The following is an 18,284-nucleotide window of genomic DNA, read 5'->3' on the forward strand; positions in this document are numbered from 1 at the left end:
TTCATTAGGCTTAGTGTGTTGCCTTGTGGTGCACCGGTTCTTTTTGTGAAGAAAAAGGATGGTACTATGCGGATGTGCATTAATTATAGGTAGTTGAACAAAGTTACAATTAAAAACAAGTATCCCTTGCCGCGCATTGATGACTTATTTGACCAGCTTCAGGGAGCTAGAGTGTTCTTAAAGATTGATTTGAGGTATGGGTATCACCAGTTGAAGATTTAGGACTCTAATATTTTGAGGATGACATTCAGTAACTGTTATGGTCATTTCGAGTTCCTTGTGATATCTTTTGGGCTGACCAATGCCCCCAGCAGCATTCATGCATCTGATGAATAGTGTATTCCAGCCGTATCTTGATGCGTTTGTCATAGTATTCATTGATGATATACTGGTGTACTCTCATAGCCTGGAGAAGCATGCACAACATTTTAGGATTGTACTACAAATGTTGAGGGAAATGAAACTTTATGCTAAATACTCGAAGTGTGAGTTCTGGGTCAATTCCGTAGCGTTTTTGTGGCACGTGGTGTCCAGTGAGGGGATCAAGGTAGATCTAAAGAATATTGAGGTAGTTCAGAGTTAGCCCAGACCGTCCTCAACTACTGAGATTCGTAGTTTTCTTGGCTTGACCGGATATTATCGCTGCTTTATGGAGGGTTTCTTGTCCATTGATGAACCTTTGACTAGGTTGACCCAGAAGGGTACCCCATTCAGGTGGTCTGATGAGTGTAAGGAGAGCTTTCAGAAGCTCAAGACTAACTTGACCACAACTCCGGTTGTAGTTTTTCCTTCAGCATCGGGTTCATATACAGTGTATTGTGATGCTTCTCGGATTGGTATCGGGTGTGTCTTGATGCAGGAGGGTAGAGTGATTGCTTATGTTTCATGCTAGTTGAATCCCCATGATAAGAACTACCCCATTCATGATTTAAAGTTGGCAGCCATTGTCCATGGATTGATGATTTGGAGGCATTATCTCTACGGCGTGTCTTGTGAGGTATTTACAGATCATTGAAGTCTACAACACTTGTTCAAGCACAAGGATCTAAATCTGAGGCAGCGGAGATAGTTAAAGCAGTTAAAAGTGTATGATATTACAATTTTGTATCATCCTGGGAAGGCCAATGTGGTGGCCCGTGCCTTGAGTAGAAAGGCGGTGAGTATGGGTAGCCTTGCATATATTCCAATTGGTGAGATACCGCTTGTATCAGATGTTCAGGCCTTGGCCAATCAGTTCATGAGGGTAGATATTTCGGATCATAGATGAGTTCTAGCTTGCGTGGTTTCTTGATTTTCTTTATATAATCGCATCATAGAGCGTCAGTATGACGAACCTCATTTGCTTGTCCTTAAGGACACGGTTCATGCCAAGAAGGTTTCTATTGGAGATGATGGGGTGTTGTGGATGCAGGGTCGGATTTGTGTGCCCAATGTGGATAGGTTACATGAGTTGATTCTTGAGGAGGCCCATAGTTTGCGGTATTCCATTCATCTGAGTGGCGCGAAGATGTATCAGGACTTGAGGCAACACTATTGGTGGAGAAGAATGAAGAAAGATATAGCACAGTTTGATGCTCGGTGCATAAAATGTAAGCAGGTGAAGTACAAGCATCAGAGGCCGGATGGTTTTCTTCAAAGGTTTAAGATTCCTGAGTGGACATGGGAGCGTATTACCATGGACTTTGTTGTTGGACTCCCACAGACTTTGAATAAATTTGATTCTATTTAGGTGATTGTGGACCGGTTGACTAAGTCTGCACATTTCATTCCGGTGGTGACTACCTATTCTTCGTAGAGGTTGGCTGAGATATATATTCGCAAGATTGTTCGCCTTCACGGTGTGCTAGTGTCTATTATTATGATCGGGGCATATAGTTCACATCGCAGTTTTGGAGAGCACTATTGCGAGAATTGGGAACATGGGTTGAGTTGAGTATAATATTCCACCCTCAAATGGATGGACAGTCCGAGCGCACCATTCAGGTATTGGCGCATATGCTACGCGCTTGAGTTATGGATTACAGGGGTTCTTGGGATCAGTTACTATCACTTACAGAGTTTGCCTACAACAATAGTTACCAATCAAGTATTTAGATGGTTCCTTATGAGGCCTTATATGGGAGGTGGTGTCGATCTCCAGTTGGGTGGTTCGAGCTGGGGGTGGCTAGGTTGTTGGGCACGGATTTGGTTCAAGATACCTTAGAAAAGGTCAAGTTGATTCATGATCGGCTTCGCACGACACACTCTAGACAGAAGAGCTACGCTGATTGGAAGATTCATGATGTTGCCTACATGGTGGTAGAGAAGGTATTGCTCAGAGTTTCACCCATGAAGGGTGTTATGAGGTTTGGGAAGAAGGGCAAGTTGAGCCCTCGATATATTGGCCCTTTTGAGGTGCTTGAGAGGATTGGAGAGGTGGCTTACAAGCTTGCATTGCCACCTAGTCTATCGAGTGTTTACCTAGTGTTTCATGTTTCCGTGCTTCGAAAGTACTACAGTGATCCGTCTCATGTTTTGGTCTTCAGCACGGTTCAGTTAGATGGATATTTGGCTTATGATGTGGAGCTGATGGCCTTTTTGGATCGGCAGGCTCTAAAGTTGAGATCAAAGAATATAGCTTTAGTGAAAGTACAGTGGAGAGGTCAGCCAGTCTAGAAGGCTACTTGGGAGACCGAGCGGGAGATGCAGAGCTCCTATCCATACCAATTTGAGACTCAAGGTATGATTCTAGACTCGTTCGAGAACGAACATTTGTTTAAGAGGTGTAGAATATAACGACCCGGCCTGTCATTTTGCGTATTGTAGCCCCGTTACCCCATTTATTGCTTATTCTATGTTCATTTGTTGTTATGTAACTTGTCGGGGTGGTTGGTTTGGTTCCAAGAATGTTTCAAAATAAATTGGGACACTTAGTCCCAAGGTTGGAAGCCTAAGTTGAAAGAGTTGACCGGATGTTGACTTATGTGTAAATGACTCCGGAATGGAGTTTTGATGGTTCTGATAGCTTCACACGATGATTTTGGACTTAGGAGTATGTCTGGATATTGATTTAGAGGTTTGTAAGTCGTTTTGGCTTGAATTGGCCAAAGTTGGAAAGTTGAGAAGTTTGACTGAGAGTTTACTTTGTTGATATCAGGCTCGGAATTTGGTTCCGGGATTTGGAGTAGGTCCGTTGTGTCATTTATGACTTGTGTACAAAATTTGAGGACAATCAGAGTTGATTTGATAGGTTTCGACATCAATTGTAGAAGTTGGAAATCCATTAGTTTCAATAGACTTGAATTGGGGTATGATTCTTGTTTTTGATGTTGTTTGATGTGATTTGAGGCTTCGATTAAGTTTGTATCGTGTTTTAGGGTGTGTTGGTATGTTTGGATGGGGTCCCGGGGGCCTCGGGTGACAATCGAATTGATTTCGGATTGAGTTTGGGTCTTAAGGAAAACCAACTATGTTCAGGTCTGGTGTAACCACACCTGCGTGGAATTGGACGCAGGTGCGGATCCGCAGAAGTGGCCAGGAGGGTGTAGATGTGGAATTGGGCAAGGATGGGTGTTTGCGTAGGTGTGAGGAAATTTCCGCATAGAAGCAGTGGTTGGCCTTAGAGGCTTTGACGCGGAAGCGCAGCTAACTTCTTAGAAGTGGACCCGCAGAAGCGGGGTGAGAGCCGCAGAAGTGGATGGTCGGGACATTAGTGAGCTTCGCAGAAGCGGTTGATTTTTCGCAAAAGTGGAACTGCATATACTGCTGGTGAGTCCGCAAAATCGGAAGTGCTAGTAGTGTTTTAAAAATCTAGGGTTTGAGTTCTTCTCTCATTTTGAGAATTTTGGATTGCGGACTAAGACGATTTTTAAGAGGTTTTCACCTATATTGAATAGGTAAGTGATTTTTTATCACTTTTGTCCATGAATATTGAATACCCATTGATTATTTCACTTATTTATCATGAATCTAACTTAGAATTTGGGGATTTTTGACCCATGTATTGGAGAGTAATATTTTGGGATTTGAGGGGCGAATTATGGTCGGAATTAGATGATTTTGGTTTGGTTAGACTCGTTATTGAATGTTTGTTCTGATTTTGTAAATTTTGTTAGGTTCCGAGGCATGAGCCCGGGGTTGACTTTTTGAGTTGACTTTTTGAATTTGGTTAAAGAACTTAGCATTATCATATGAAATCAATTCTTATAGCTTGTATTGATTATATTGCGTTGTTTGGGACTAGATTCGAGTCGGTGGAGGTTGATTCGCGAGGCAAGGGTTTGTTGGAGCATTGAGTTGCGTACTTTGAGATAAATAACACTTCTAAACTTGGTACTGAGGATATGAATCCCTGGAATACGTGTTATATGGTTGGTGTTGGGATGACGCACACGCTAGGTGACAAGCGTGTGGGCGTGCACCCTGGTAATTATGACTCGGTTGATTCTGTGGTACTGTGTAGTTATCTAGTATTGTTTCTATCAGTGTAATTCCTATGTGTTAGAGTAATTGAGTTGTGAACCATATTAAAAATCATGTTTAGGCTCTATGCTTATTCTGTTGTGACCCACTGAGGTCACTACTATTGTTGAGTTATTTGTTTAAGTTGCAATTATGTACTCAATCATATTTATTCATTTGCATATCATATCTCAGTCTCTGTTATCATTGTTCGAGCTGAGTGGTATGAGATTTGTGAACCCATGATACTAGAGAGATTGATGACTGAGTTGGGGCCGAATTGTGAGTGATATTTATGGGATCACGCCGCAGTAGGCGTTATTGACTTATTTATGGGATCAGGTTGCATGTCACAGCAGGCCTTATCGGCTTATCCATTATTAAGGTATCGGGCTGCATATCGCAGTAGGCCATATTGGCATTATATTAGCGCTTGAGCATGATCCGCCTCTCCGGAGTCTAACATACCAGTAGTGAGTGCAGGTACCGTACATTGCCGAGTGATTGTTTGTGATGAGTTGGAGTTGAGACAGACAAATTGAGTACTATAAGAGTGTGGGTACCTGGGATTATCACTGTGATGCATTACATTTGACATGCACATTTGACATGTAGTCATAGAGATGTAACATTCCTCATGCTAGATGTACTTGGCATATTTTATCAGTGTTGAGCTTAAATTGTTGAACGTGAAAGCATGCCTAAATTTTTGTACTATGTACGAGCTAAATATAGAAGTTCTCTGAGCTATTACTATCATTATCTTGTTATATCTGTGATGTTATTATTTTGATTCGGACTGTATCTTTCTGAGCTCGTCACTATTTTAGCCCAAGGTTAGTCCTGTTACTTATTGAGTTCATTGGGTCGGTTGTACTCATACTACATTCTGCACTTCGTGTGAAGATCCAGGTACATCTAGACGCAGTGGATGCTAATAGTACCTATTCGGAGGCCTTGAGGTAGCTGCAATGATGCCCGTAGACCTTGACTCTCCTTCCTTTCATGTTATTTCAGTATTGTTCTATTTTCTTAGACATTTGTACTAGAATTTTAGACTATGTTGACGTTAATAGCTCATGTGCTCGGTGACATCAGGATTTTGGGATTTGTTGTTGTTGAGTTTTAGTTGTTTTTATCATTTATCTATGAGATTTTCCACTGTTGAACTTGTTAAAAATCATGTTTTTAATTCAAATGTGTAGTTGTCATGTGATTGTCAGCTTGCCTAGTAATGTGATAGGTGCCATCACAACATGTTGGGATTTGGGTCGAGATAGCCTTTTTCACATTGGCTTCACTCTGCTTCTTCTGGCTCCTTGTAGTTCTTCCTCTTGTGGGAGGGGTCTCTGCAGCGATAGAAGAGGCATATTTCCTTTTTTTGCCACCCATTTCCTTTCCAGGGATCTGACTCCTGCACTTTTCTTTTTCATGGGATTTTAACTATCAGATACTTTTTGCCAGTAGGTCATGGAAGGGTTCCTTCCTAGATGGAACAGGTTCTTGGAACCTTTTCCTTAACCTAACCAGCCCATCCGCTGCATACGCATCACCAGACCTACTACCTCCTTCTTTTCTAATACTCTCTTCCTCATCAGCACTCTCCTCAGTCAACAACACTATTGCACATGTTTATTCTATCAGACCTACAAGAGTGGGTGAAAAGGATCCAACCACTCTTTCTTTTCACCTTTCCCTCACATCTACTTCAGCACCCTCACTCTCCTTTTATTTTCCCTTCTCATTTTTGCCACCAATTTTTTCAAACTCAGTAGTTTCTACATCAGCTATTGAACTAACCAAAATAAATCTCTTCTCAAGATTCTCAGCATTTTCAGAAATAGTCTCGAGATTTAACCCAGACGTAACCTGTTTAGTTTCAGATGAAACTGGTTCTTCCCCTTTAGTCGCAGAATTGAAAGACTCGTCAGATTTTTGGGGTTCTTCTGCTTGGCTATCCTACAATTTCTCATTCAATTTCTTGGCTTGTTCTCTACTAACCACTATTTTTCGTGCAACCATCTTGACAAGGTTTCTCTTGGAGGTTTGGGTGGTTGAAGGTGTGAGTGAAGGTTCTTTGGGTGGTGAAGAGGGGTTCTCAGTGTTCTTGGGATTTTCAGGTGTGTTTGCAATTTGGGATAAAGTGGGACTCTTTTCGTATCATGATCCATATGAAGTTATTTCGAATTATGCGAAGTGTAGAATACATACCTTATAAGCTCGATGAACCAGGTTGTTCACTGAAATTTCTCTTGTGTAAGACTAATTTTTTCAAGAAAATAAGAATAATATAATTAGACATCAGTGAGATATTTTATCACATCACACAAAAGTATACTAATAATAGTATTAGACTGAGCAGTATCTAATTTAATTATTTACAAAATTTACAAATTATCTAACTAATCTTTGAGTTAGATTCGGTTTCTTTTAGGTGATCTTAATTATTCCTAATTCTAACATGTTCCATACAAAGTGATCTCTACTCAAAGCTTTAGTGAAGATGTCAGTTATTTGCTTATCACTAGCACAAAATTCAATAGTGATCAATCCCTTTTCAAAATTATCCCTCAGAAAATGATGCCTGACATGTATGTGTTTAGTTCTTTTGTGATGAACCGGGTTCTTGGTCATACTGATTGCACTATTATTGTCACAAAAGATAGGTATACCACCTACATCAATTCCAAAATCCATTAATTACTATTTAATCCAATTGAGCACAACATGAGGCAGCAACCACATACTCAGCTTCAGTAGTAGACAAAGCCACATAGTTTTGCTTTTTGGTGGCCTAAGACACAAGATATTAGCCAAAAAGTGTGCCGTACCTGAAGTACTCTTTTTATTTATAAGAAAACCTACATAATCAGCATCAGCATATCCGACTAACTCAAAAGTACTACCTTTTGGATATCATAGGCAAAGATCAGTTATGCCTTTCAAATATCTCAAGATCCTCTTGATTGCGTTCAAGTGAGACTCCTTTGGACTTTCCTGAAATCTAACACAAAGGCCTATACTAAAAATGATGTCAGGTCTACTAGCAATGAGATGTAACAAAGAGTCAATCATTCCTATATACATTTTCTGATCAACAGATGGAACCGGGTTCATCCAAATCCAATTTCGTGGTTGTTGCTATATGAGTGTCAATTTCTTTGGAATCTTCCATCTTAAACCTTTTAAGCAACTCTTTTACATACTTTTTCTCATGGATCATAGTTCTATTTGAATTTTATTTAATTTGTAAGCCTAAAAAGAAATTAAGTTCATCCATCATACTCATTTCAAATTCACTCCCCATTAGCTTAGCAAACTCTTTACTTAGCCTATTGGTTGTTGCTCCAAAGATTATATCATCAACGTATATCTGAATAACCAAGAGATCTTTACCTTTTTTTTCAAGAACAAAGTATTGTCAATTTTACCTTTCTTGTAGCAATGATCAAGCAAAAATTTGGAAAATCTTTCATATCATTCCCTTGGAGCCTGCTTGAGCCCATAGAGTGCCTTTTCAAGCTTGTACACATGCTCTGGACATTCCTTGCTTTCAAAGCCAGGAGGTTGTTTGACAAACACTTCCTCTTTTAGATAGCCATCGAGGAAGGAACTCTTGACATCCATCTGATGGAGTTTGAATTACATGTAAGCAGCAAAGGCTATAAGGAGTCTAATTGCTTCCAATCTTGCAACTGGAGCAAAGGTCTCATCATAGTCTATGACCTCTTCTTGACTATATCCTTGAATCACCAATCTTGCCTTATTTCTTGAAATTATTCCTTCTTCATCAAGTTTGTTTCTGAAGACCCATTTAGTGCCAATCACTGTTCTTTCCTTGGGTCTTTGTACCAGATGCCAAACTTGACTTCTCTCAAATTAGTTGAGTTCATCATACATTGCATTCACCCAATCTGCATCCTTCAAAGCCTTAGAAACATTTTTTAGGTTCAATAAGAGATAAAAGAAACATCAAAAGCACAAAGATTCTTTAAAGAAGATTTGGTTTTGATTCCAGAGGTTGGATCAGTGGTTATGTTCCAAATGGGATTAGAATTTTGATACTTGTAAGGCTTCAGAACCAACTAGTTTTCTCTAGATGTTCCTTTAGTGTTTTGTTGTGTAGGAACATGTTCATGGATAGGTTCCGTCGAGGTTTGAGGATCAGTTCCTCTTTAGTCAGTTCCCCCTATTAGGTTACCCTAGTTGAAAGGACATGTTCCATCACCTGTTCTTTCTTGTGATGCAACTTTAGATTGGACTGTGGTTTCATCATATGAATTTCTTGTCAGCCCAATCTCTTCATATCATGTTCCTTCCTCTTAGAAAGAATGTTAGTTTCATCAAAAATAACATGAACACTTCCTTCTACACACATAGTTCTTTTATTTAATATCTTATAAGCTTTACTATATGAATAATATCCCAAGAATACTCCCCTATCATTTATGGGATCAAACCTTCCTAGGGAGTATTTTCCATTATTGTGCACAAAGCACTTTCATCCAAATGCCTAAAGATGGGATATGTTAGGATTTCTCCCTTTAAGTAACTCATAAGGAGTTTTCTCAATAAGAGGTCTAGTCATGCACCTATTTATGATGTAGCATGCAGTGTTCACAACTTCTGCCCAGAAATTATTGGGCAACTTACTAGCAAATAACATGGTTCTAGCCATTTCTTCCAAGGTCCTATTCTTTCTTTCAATAACTCCATTTTGTTGTGGAGTTCTAGAAGCAGAGAAATTATGATCTATGCCATGCTCATCATAAAATTCATAAAGTTTAGCAGTCTCAAACTCAGTACCATGATCAGACCTAATTGGTGCAAGTTGATTACCTAGTTGTTTTTGAGTTTTTCTAACAAATGAAGTGAAAATGTCAAATTCTTCACCTTTAGATGTTAAAAATATTGTCCAAGTAAACCTAGAGTAATCATCAATAAGCACCATGATATAACTCTTACCACCTCTGCTCATTGTCCTCATTGGTCCACACAGATCTATATGGACCAGTTCTATTGACCTGGTAGTACTTACCATTTTCTTACTTTTAAAAGAGGATCTTACCTGCTTTCCCCTTGCACAAGCCACACAAACTTTATCTTCCTTGAACTTAATATTAGGCAGCCCTATCACCAAGTCCTTGGAGATTAGTTTGTTGAGTTGACTCAGACTTGCATGTCCAAGTCTCTTATGCCACATGAGGGGATTACCATCCAACACACTTAAGCAAGTGAGTTCATTATCTGAAAGTGTGGACAGATCCACCACATATATGTTATTTACTCTTTTTCCATGCAAAACTATTTTGTCAGTGGTGAGATTTATCACAAAGCATTTTGTAGAGGTGAAAGCAACCATGTTTCCTCTATCACATAATTGTGATATGCTTATAAAGCTGTATTTCAGTCCATCTATCAGGTAGACATTCTTAGTAGAGTGAGAGTCAAATTTACCTACCTTCCCAACTCCAATGATCTCACCTTTCTTTCCATTTCCAAAGGAGACATTACCTCCTTTAACGTCCTCAAGTGAAAGGAAATGGTTCTTGCTTCCTATGACGTACTTTGAGCAACCACTACACATGTACCATATTTGGCTGCTCTCCTTCACTTGGACCTGCAAAAGGAAATCAGGGGTTAGTCTTAGGAACCCAAACTAGTTTGGGTCCCTTTCTATAGGCAAAAGGATAAATCAGATTCTTTTTAGCCCAGCTTGGTAGCTTATTTCCAAAGAACAAAATTTATGTTCCTTTGACTTGCCTTTTCTTTTGTAGTACATTCACTCTTATATTGACCAGTGTTACCACAGTGAGTGCAAATTTTATTCTTAGAGAGTGTGAAGTACTTGATTTTTAGATCCCATTTAGGTGCAGAGTTCCCAAAGCCAAGTCTCCTTCTATTGCTACTATGGTGTTCTTTTAGCCATAAAAGTGCATCAGAAGACCTGTTCTATTTACATGTTCTATCTAGCTAATGCTTAACCTTAGTCAAGTCCTCTTTCAAGACTCTTACATGTTCATCTATATTATATAACACATCTTTTACCTTTCCTAAATCCCTTTCTAGTGTGATTTGTGTGTCACTAGCTATTTCTTTACCTGTTCCTAACTTCAGTTTCAAATTTTCCGATCTAAGTTCTAAAAAAGATGTATCAAGTGCATGAACCCGGTTCTTCAAAACAACATTTTCCTTTTCAGTTTCAAAATCCCTAAGTTCTAGGTTTTTGCACTTTTCTTTCAAATGACACACCTCTTTGACAATTGTTCCTTTTCATTATTCACATCTTCAGACTCATCAATTAATTCCAGTAACAATTCAGATAATCTTTCTTTAGACAAAAATTAATTTTATCTTTTAATTGAAAGACACTTACCTCGGGTTATTCATCAGATTCTCCAGTAGCCATTAGAGCTCACTCATCATCATCAACATCATCATCTGAACTCTCATCTGAACTATCTCCCTATGCAGTAACTATTGCCATGGTTGATCCTTTATTGTTGCCTATCTTGGGATGAACCTGTTCCTTTGTTCAGCTCTTTCCTTTTCCATTCAATCTCCCACAAGGGACATTTATTGATCATGTGATCAATCTTCCAACATTTATAGAACCCATTATTTGTTTGCTTCTTTGGTCCTTTACCCTTGCTATAGCTTCCACTTCTTGAAGAACCATTTCTTCTTCTTAGGTACTTCTTGAAGTATTTGGTAATCATTATCATTTTCTAAATCAGAACCTTCAGTGATTCTGAGTTCCACACTCCTTTCCTTCTTTGGTACATCCATCTTCATGGTTTTCCTTCTAAGTTCATAAGCTTTTAGATTTCTAATCAACTCATCCAAATGAAATGTAGCAATGTTCTTTGATTCCTGAATGACAATGATCTTGCTTTCCCATGTGATTGGTAAAATCCTAGGTAATATCTTCTCAACCCTTTCATCTTCATAGATAATCCTTCCAAGAGACTTTAGTTCATTTGTCAAGGTAGTGAACCTTGTGTACATCTGCTGAATGGTTTCTCCATCTCTCATGGCAAAGTTTTCATATTGGGAAAACGACAAGGTTACTCTTGAACTTTTCACCTGAGTTGTCCCGTCATGGGCCACTTGTAGTGTGTCCCATATTTTCTTGGTAGTGAAGAAACCTTGGATTATAGTGTACTCATCTGGACCAAGTCAACAGACAAGCCATTTCTTGGCTTTCGCATTCTTCTCCCACATCTTTAAGTCTTTAGCATTGCAGTCAGCTCTTGTCTTTGGAACATCCTTACCTTCATTATTTTTTTTCAATGTTGGCAGTAGACCATCAGTGATTATATCCCATAGCTCTTAATCTTCTGCCATCATGTGATCTCTCATCCTTGTTTTCCACTATGAGTTATACTGGCCATTGAAGAATGGTGGCCTAGCAGTGGATTGCCCTTCCAATTTCCAGGTGGTTCACTCATCTTGATTTAAATATATATATATAAATGTGTAGGGTGACGAGGCTGCCATGAACATCTACTGATATACAAACTATACAGGACTTGTCTACAAGCCTTTAGAGATAGTTGAACTGTATCATGGTTGGGACAGGACCTTGACCTACCCATAGAACCTGTATATATAAAACGGACTCCAAGTTTTAGACCTGGTAACTCCGGGGAAGTGGAGCTTACCAACCAAGCTGATATTTGGCTCTGTCTACTGGGAAGGTCTATCCAGCTGTCTATCAGGACTTGTAGGCATGAAATGCAGCATCCCCATCAAAGGGATGTTAGTACAAAATAATGTATTGAGTACGTAAGGTAACAGAATAACTAAAAGTTCAAACTGAAGTGATGATATAATAACTGAATGTAACTGGGAGTCAAAACTAACCTAAATATTTGCTTACCTGTTGATACTGTCTCAACTCTCTCCATATAGTATGTAAAATAGTTATCCGTCCCTATAAGACTCGGTATGTCTAACTGCCCTGCCATATTAGGCTCGCTCATAGGCGCTCAGCCATACTAGGCTATGTATCTCGGCCATTCTGGGCTCACTCATAGGCGCTCAGTCACAGTAGGATCGGTATATAACTTACCATCTGGTCATAGGTTTCCTAATAGGGACTTGCCCACCGATTATAGCTCGATAGTGGTGAGAATACTGTAATACTGTATATATATATATATATATATATATACTCTCTGCTCTCTTGGCTGAAAGAAGATAATACTAAACAGAATATGAAATTCTAATAAGGGAGAATACTGTAACTTATTAGACTAGGATAATGTACATAAGTTCAGGAATACAAACTTCTCTTTATGCCTCGTTATCAAACTCATGTAGTTACGGGATCATGCCAAAATGAAGAAAGGTTTAGCCTTAACATACCTTATCACAATATTTCAAATCACCAAGTTGAACTCACCTCTTCGTACCTTAATCTACAACAACGATATTAATACTATCATTAAGTTACGAAAGATACAACTATCGCACAACGAACGACAAGCTTATTTTGTATTAAAACAGGCAGCATCTTCCCTATAATCCCTACTTCCTCCAAATTCAAGATAACACCAATAACACAAGAATACAACAATATCAACATGTATACATTATTTTCCAACCTTTTATACACCACAAAATACTACAAAACAGCCCAACACACCCCAATCTCTTCATACACAAAATGACCACCGTAGTACTGTAAATAACCCGAAAATGTTACGACGAATGACCAGCCCACCACCCTGCATTTATGTGGTTTTTATCCACACCCTTACTACTCTAAAACTCCACAAAACAATAGTAAAACATGCAGCTCAACAGTACCACAAAACAGTCCACAAAATAGTCTGCTACAAGTGAATAACCCGAACTCACGGCTTCCGATCACCGTTCCGTGAGTTCTTATAAATATAGAAAGAATTAATATACATATACAACAGAAACAAATATATGAAAGAGAGAAGTAAACTTACATTATTTGTTGGATAACTCAGCTCCTATCTTTGTTCTTCAAACTCTAGGCTTTACCTACAATTAGAACTTGAAAGGGAGAGAAAATCAATTAGGGTTTGTGGGCAATATTTGGGAGGATTTTTGCAGAGATTATGTCTGGTTATTTTTCTCTATTATCAGTATAATATATGAAGGGGATAGGCCTTTTAAAATTCCACTTTGGACGACCTGAACTGGACCATTTTTGGATTCTCATTTAAGCAAGTAGGTGACAGTCTGCGCAGTCTCACAAAAACGCTCATATCTCTCTACTTAGATATCGTATTTATAAACGGTTTAATGCATTAGAAATTAGACTCGTAGATATTTAAATTTATGGGTGGAACACCCCATAAATATAAGTATATTCGGAGAAAACTGTAGTTACATTTGACCCAAAGTTTCAATAAAACTTATGAACGTAACGTGTGATGACTTTCATCGACTTTTGTTCCACTACTCGCTTGACTTCAAAACATAACACACGACAATCATAAGACTAACATAACTCATAACATAAAATCCTTATCATGTTAAACACCATGGTCTCATCCCAAAAGTACATGCTATAACATTCCCAACTTGTCGACTTTCGACGAAACATTATTTTCTTCAATTCCTTTAGCTTCTGAACTTTCCAATCCTCTTTGTCCTTGTTGTTCATGATCTTCAATATTTGTAACCTCCAAGATAACATGATTAACTTACTTTGTAAACTTTTAAAATATGATTTCATTTCTGAGCTTATATCAATTGACTTACGACATACTTGTACATATAAAAACATGGGTTGTAACATCATTCCCCCCTTTGGAACATTCGCCCTCGAATGTTGACTGGTGCACTTATGAGTCTCATAACCTATAGAGCTTATAAATACTTTATTGCTGGCCTTTCCATCTAGGCAACTGTTCTATGAATAAATCCACATGCCAGGGCATTCCCACCTTTAGGCCTCTTTCTCACACCACGACTTGTGGTCGAAATCCTTCCAGCCTCATAATTATTGCGACCTACTGTCATGCTGCCTGTATGACTTTGTCCTTGTATGTGTGCCTATGCGACTCTTCTGTTCCTTTTCCTCCAGGTTTTAGCCAATCTCTAGGCCTCACTTTGGGAACATATGCAGAACTATGACAAGTTGTTCCTCCCGGTATATATAGGTATAGTGAAGTTCTTCGCTCGGTACTTTGTCAAACTTACGACTGTGCGATATCTTGTTTCGTAGACTTGTAAATATATCCTTATGGCTTTACTACATCTAGGTAGGTTATTCTACACCATCACACTTACTTCGGTTTATTATTGCCGGGGTTTGCTACCCAACTCCATGTTACCCTCTCGCTTCTTATCCTATATGTATAAATCTAAGTACTTTAGTTCTTCCTCATTACTGTTCATCTTAAGAATGACGACCTAATATCTTCTAATACTTTGGAACGTTTATCTACCTCTTGTTAATTCACTTTAATGTTGATCTATAATCTACCACTGATAAATTGAAACCTCTTACGTAATACATTGTCCTTAGGGATCACGTCTCATCAGGGAACATCTGAATTTATTTGCTCGATCCACCTAGGGTAGATACTATACTTCAATAACTATATTTCATCGCATCCCAATGTGATTCATCTTATGAGGGGTATTCTAATATCATGAAATTTATGAAATACCTTCTCTTTGAATCATTAACCAATCAATGGCCTTAACGTTATCCTCTTATATATCACAATTACATCCTTATTCTACTACCAGGGAAATATTTCATCTCTTCAAATTGATCATAGTCATAGACTCCTCTGAGTTCATTCACGCTATACTGGTTTTTTTTATAACTTACGAAAACCATCAGCTCTCTTGTTTTGATGGGCTTAATTCTGATGCCTTACCTATTCTCGTGACCTTCTCAATCACCTCTGCTTATCCTTACTCCTGTCCACCTAAATCCTTGTTACTCTACTATACTTTAGCTTGCAACCTACACATATCAATTTATAGTACTCACAACCTTCCTTTAACTTTCTAGCACCATACATTTCCTTATGTTATTCTGGAACTTCAAGCGAGACATCAAATCATCTCTAACTCTTCTTTACTCTCTTAACTAGACCTCTCGGTACTTGAAAACTATAGGCTTGAAGATATGTCACTGACAACACCACTATCATTTGTGGATACTAAATCACGGTGCTTCTAGTCTTCTATCTGATGTATGGACTATCTACAACCTTCTACACTTGAGCATCTCGTACCTTCTTAACCTTTACCTTATTTAGCTTTTAATCTCGCATTGTTCTTCTGTCTCTTTCATAACCTCCCTTCCACATATGTAGAATTCGCATCCACAACTTGAAGCTCCGCTATAAACTTGCACCTCTAGTGCGTACACAATCCGGTGGGAGCTTTATACTTACTCCTTGTGAGGCTGGTACTTTTGTTTTTAATTTGGCTTTATTGTAGAGCCATTATAGAATATGGCTGTTGTACTATCTTTATTGTACCTCTAATGTTAAGAGTGATTTTGCAATGTTGAGAATCATGATTTCTATAATTATACTGGTCTAATAATCAGACTCCTGATTCACTTACCTGATGTAACTCGTTAGTTTTCTCTTCTCTCCCAGCCTTTAAGTAGGCTTAAGCTATCTTCCGATCTGCTGCTCAGGGTATTATTACTTTCGCCGTTGGTGGACGCCATGGAACATCCATAATATAATCTTCAAACAATTCAAGCCTTTGTCTATGAGGTGGACTCAATTCTTTCTTTTAACTTTATACCGGAGTCTCCTATAGCTGTAGGAATATCAACATATATGCTGCATGGATAATACTCTGAAATGTTAAGTGCGGTCATAGCGTAACTAACTCTGGGTCATTGATTGAATAATTCCTTTCGTGCCTTCTCAATTTTCTTTAAATGTGCACAATTACTTCTCCTGGTCGTTCTGCCACTTGTTGCATGAATACTTGTCTTATCTTAGTACCCACACCTATTGGAATTTCATGCAACTCATATGATCTCAAATATTACTTTTGATTTTTACTTCCCGTTCATTAGCCATGATAGGTGCCACTTTCTTATGGAGTGTATACAATATTGTAGTGAGACTGTTGCTACAAGATCATTTCTTCTTTAGGTCACTATGCTTATGTTGAAGCCTTCTTCCTTATTTCCTCAGCTAGTCTTTTGTTGTAGCACTTAGGGAAGACCCTCTGACTCTTGTAAAGCTGGGAGCTTTTTACAACGTATACCCGACGAAAACTTTGATGTACTGACTCGCCAAAATTATCTTTAGTAACTTATATTTGCGCCCTTATGCTCGTAGGGTTACTTCTGCACTCAAATTTTTATTATCTCCTTAGTGGCACTCTCTCTTTTATTTCCATAACACTTATACGGTACCTTTTACTACCCCAACTCCTATCAGAATATTTCTCAAGGATTATGATGTCGTATCTACGAGACCGAATTTCCTATGCTGGGTTTCACTTAGTTTATCTTTCATGATCTACTGATTTATCTGAGACCTCTTGTCTAGCCATGACTAGGCTCTTCCTGAATTCCTGAATGAACTACTAACTACTCGTCAGTCCATGCTCACATTTACATTTTGGGTAACCTCTCTTGGGTTATGTCTTCTGTCTTAACTTAACTTTTGCACTGGCTCCTAATGTATCAAGTGTTCATTCGCACTTATTTATCAATAACATCTATTCTGGGAACCCTTACTGCCTCTCCCCAGAGTCGTGCTTGCATAATGTTCTAGAGTCATATCATGTCTGTAGGATCTGAATAAATGCATTATCATTCCTTTCATCATTTACTGCATTCTTTCTTTACTATTCCATAGTTACCTGAACCACTTAACTCCGACTTAATACCATATTACACCATCTTCTCCCCTTTAGGGGAGTATTAACATTTAATGCTGTGAAGACTTACTTATATATATATTACCTCTTCATCTTCGACATCTTTTCACGTCTTTATTGACTCTTACTCGCCTTGCAGTAACCCTTATGTACCAAGGATAATTGAATATCTTACACACAATGGTATTAGATACCTAGTGTAACTGGAACACTTAGTCCCTTAAGCTTAACTTTGCTTAAAGTACTTGCTTTAGGGAAGCGTCTTCCTAAGTGACCTTACAAGGTTATTCTTCTGTTGTCGATTGTATTATTGCTGGAATGCGATCTTTGAAATTCTCTTGATGTCGACCATCATCACCTCATTCGATCCCTAATTGATATTCAGTTTATCTTGTTCACTAGCCCATGCTGATTTCTATTACTCCAGGGGTCTAAATTTTTTATTTTGGTAATCACATTGGACGCACCAACTCTTTTCTCGAAATGAGGATATGACTTTTGGCCTATACTCTTTTATTGTCTCAAGGCCTGTCACCTCTTGTCTTTTCCTTCACTTGACTATAGACTCTATCATCATATCATATTTTGATTTACCGTTATCACCCATTTATCACATCTTACTCATAATACTTTATTTACTCTCTTCTTATTCTCCTGCCAATACTTTAGTCTATCGCATTATTCGAAAAACTTCAACAAAATATTGTTTCACTTTTAGCTCCCCTGGCTCAATCCACCATTTTCGGTTACTCTAACCCAAACTGGATATTGATATCCCATACTTCTCTTAAACTATATATGTTAGCTCCCATAGGGCATAACTGAGATGGGTGTGGCCAATTGTACATACCTCTATTTCTGTTGAAGGTAACTTAGAATACTTTTATTTCTCTGCCTGGCGTGGAAATTCGGATAAGCTTCATTAACTAGGTACCTCGTACCTTTCTTCACCTTTCTTCTGTTACTTAGGGTAAATGAGAAATTCA

The sequence above is a fragment of the Nicotiana tomentosiformis genome, chromosome 5, assembly GCF_000390325.3.
Source record: "Nicotiana tomentosiformis chromosome 5, ASM39032v3, whole genome shotgun sequence".
Lineage (NCBI taxonomy): Eukaryota > Viridiplantae > Streptophyta > Magnoliopsida > Solanales > Solanaceae > Nicotiana > Nicotiana tomentosiformis.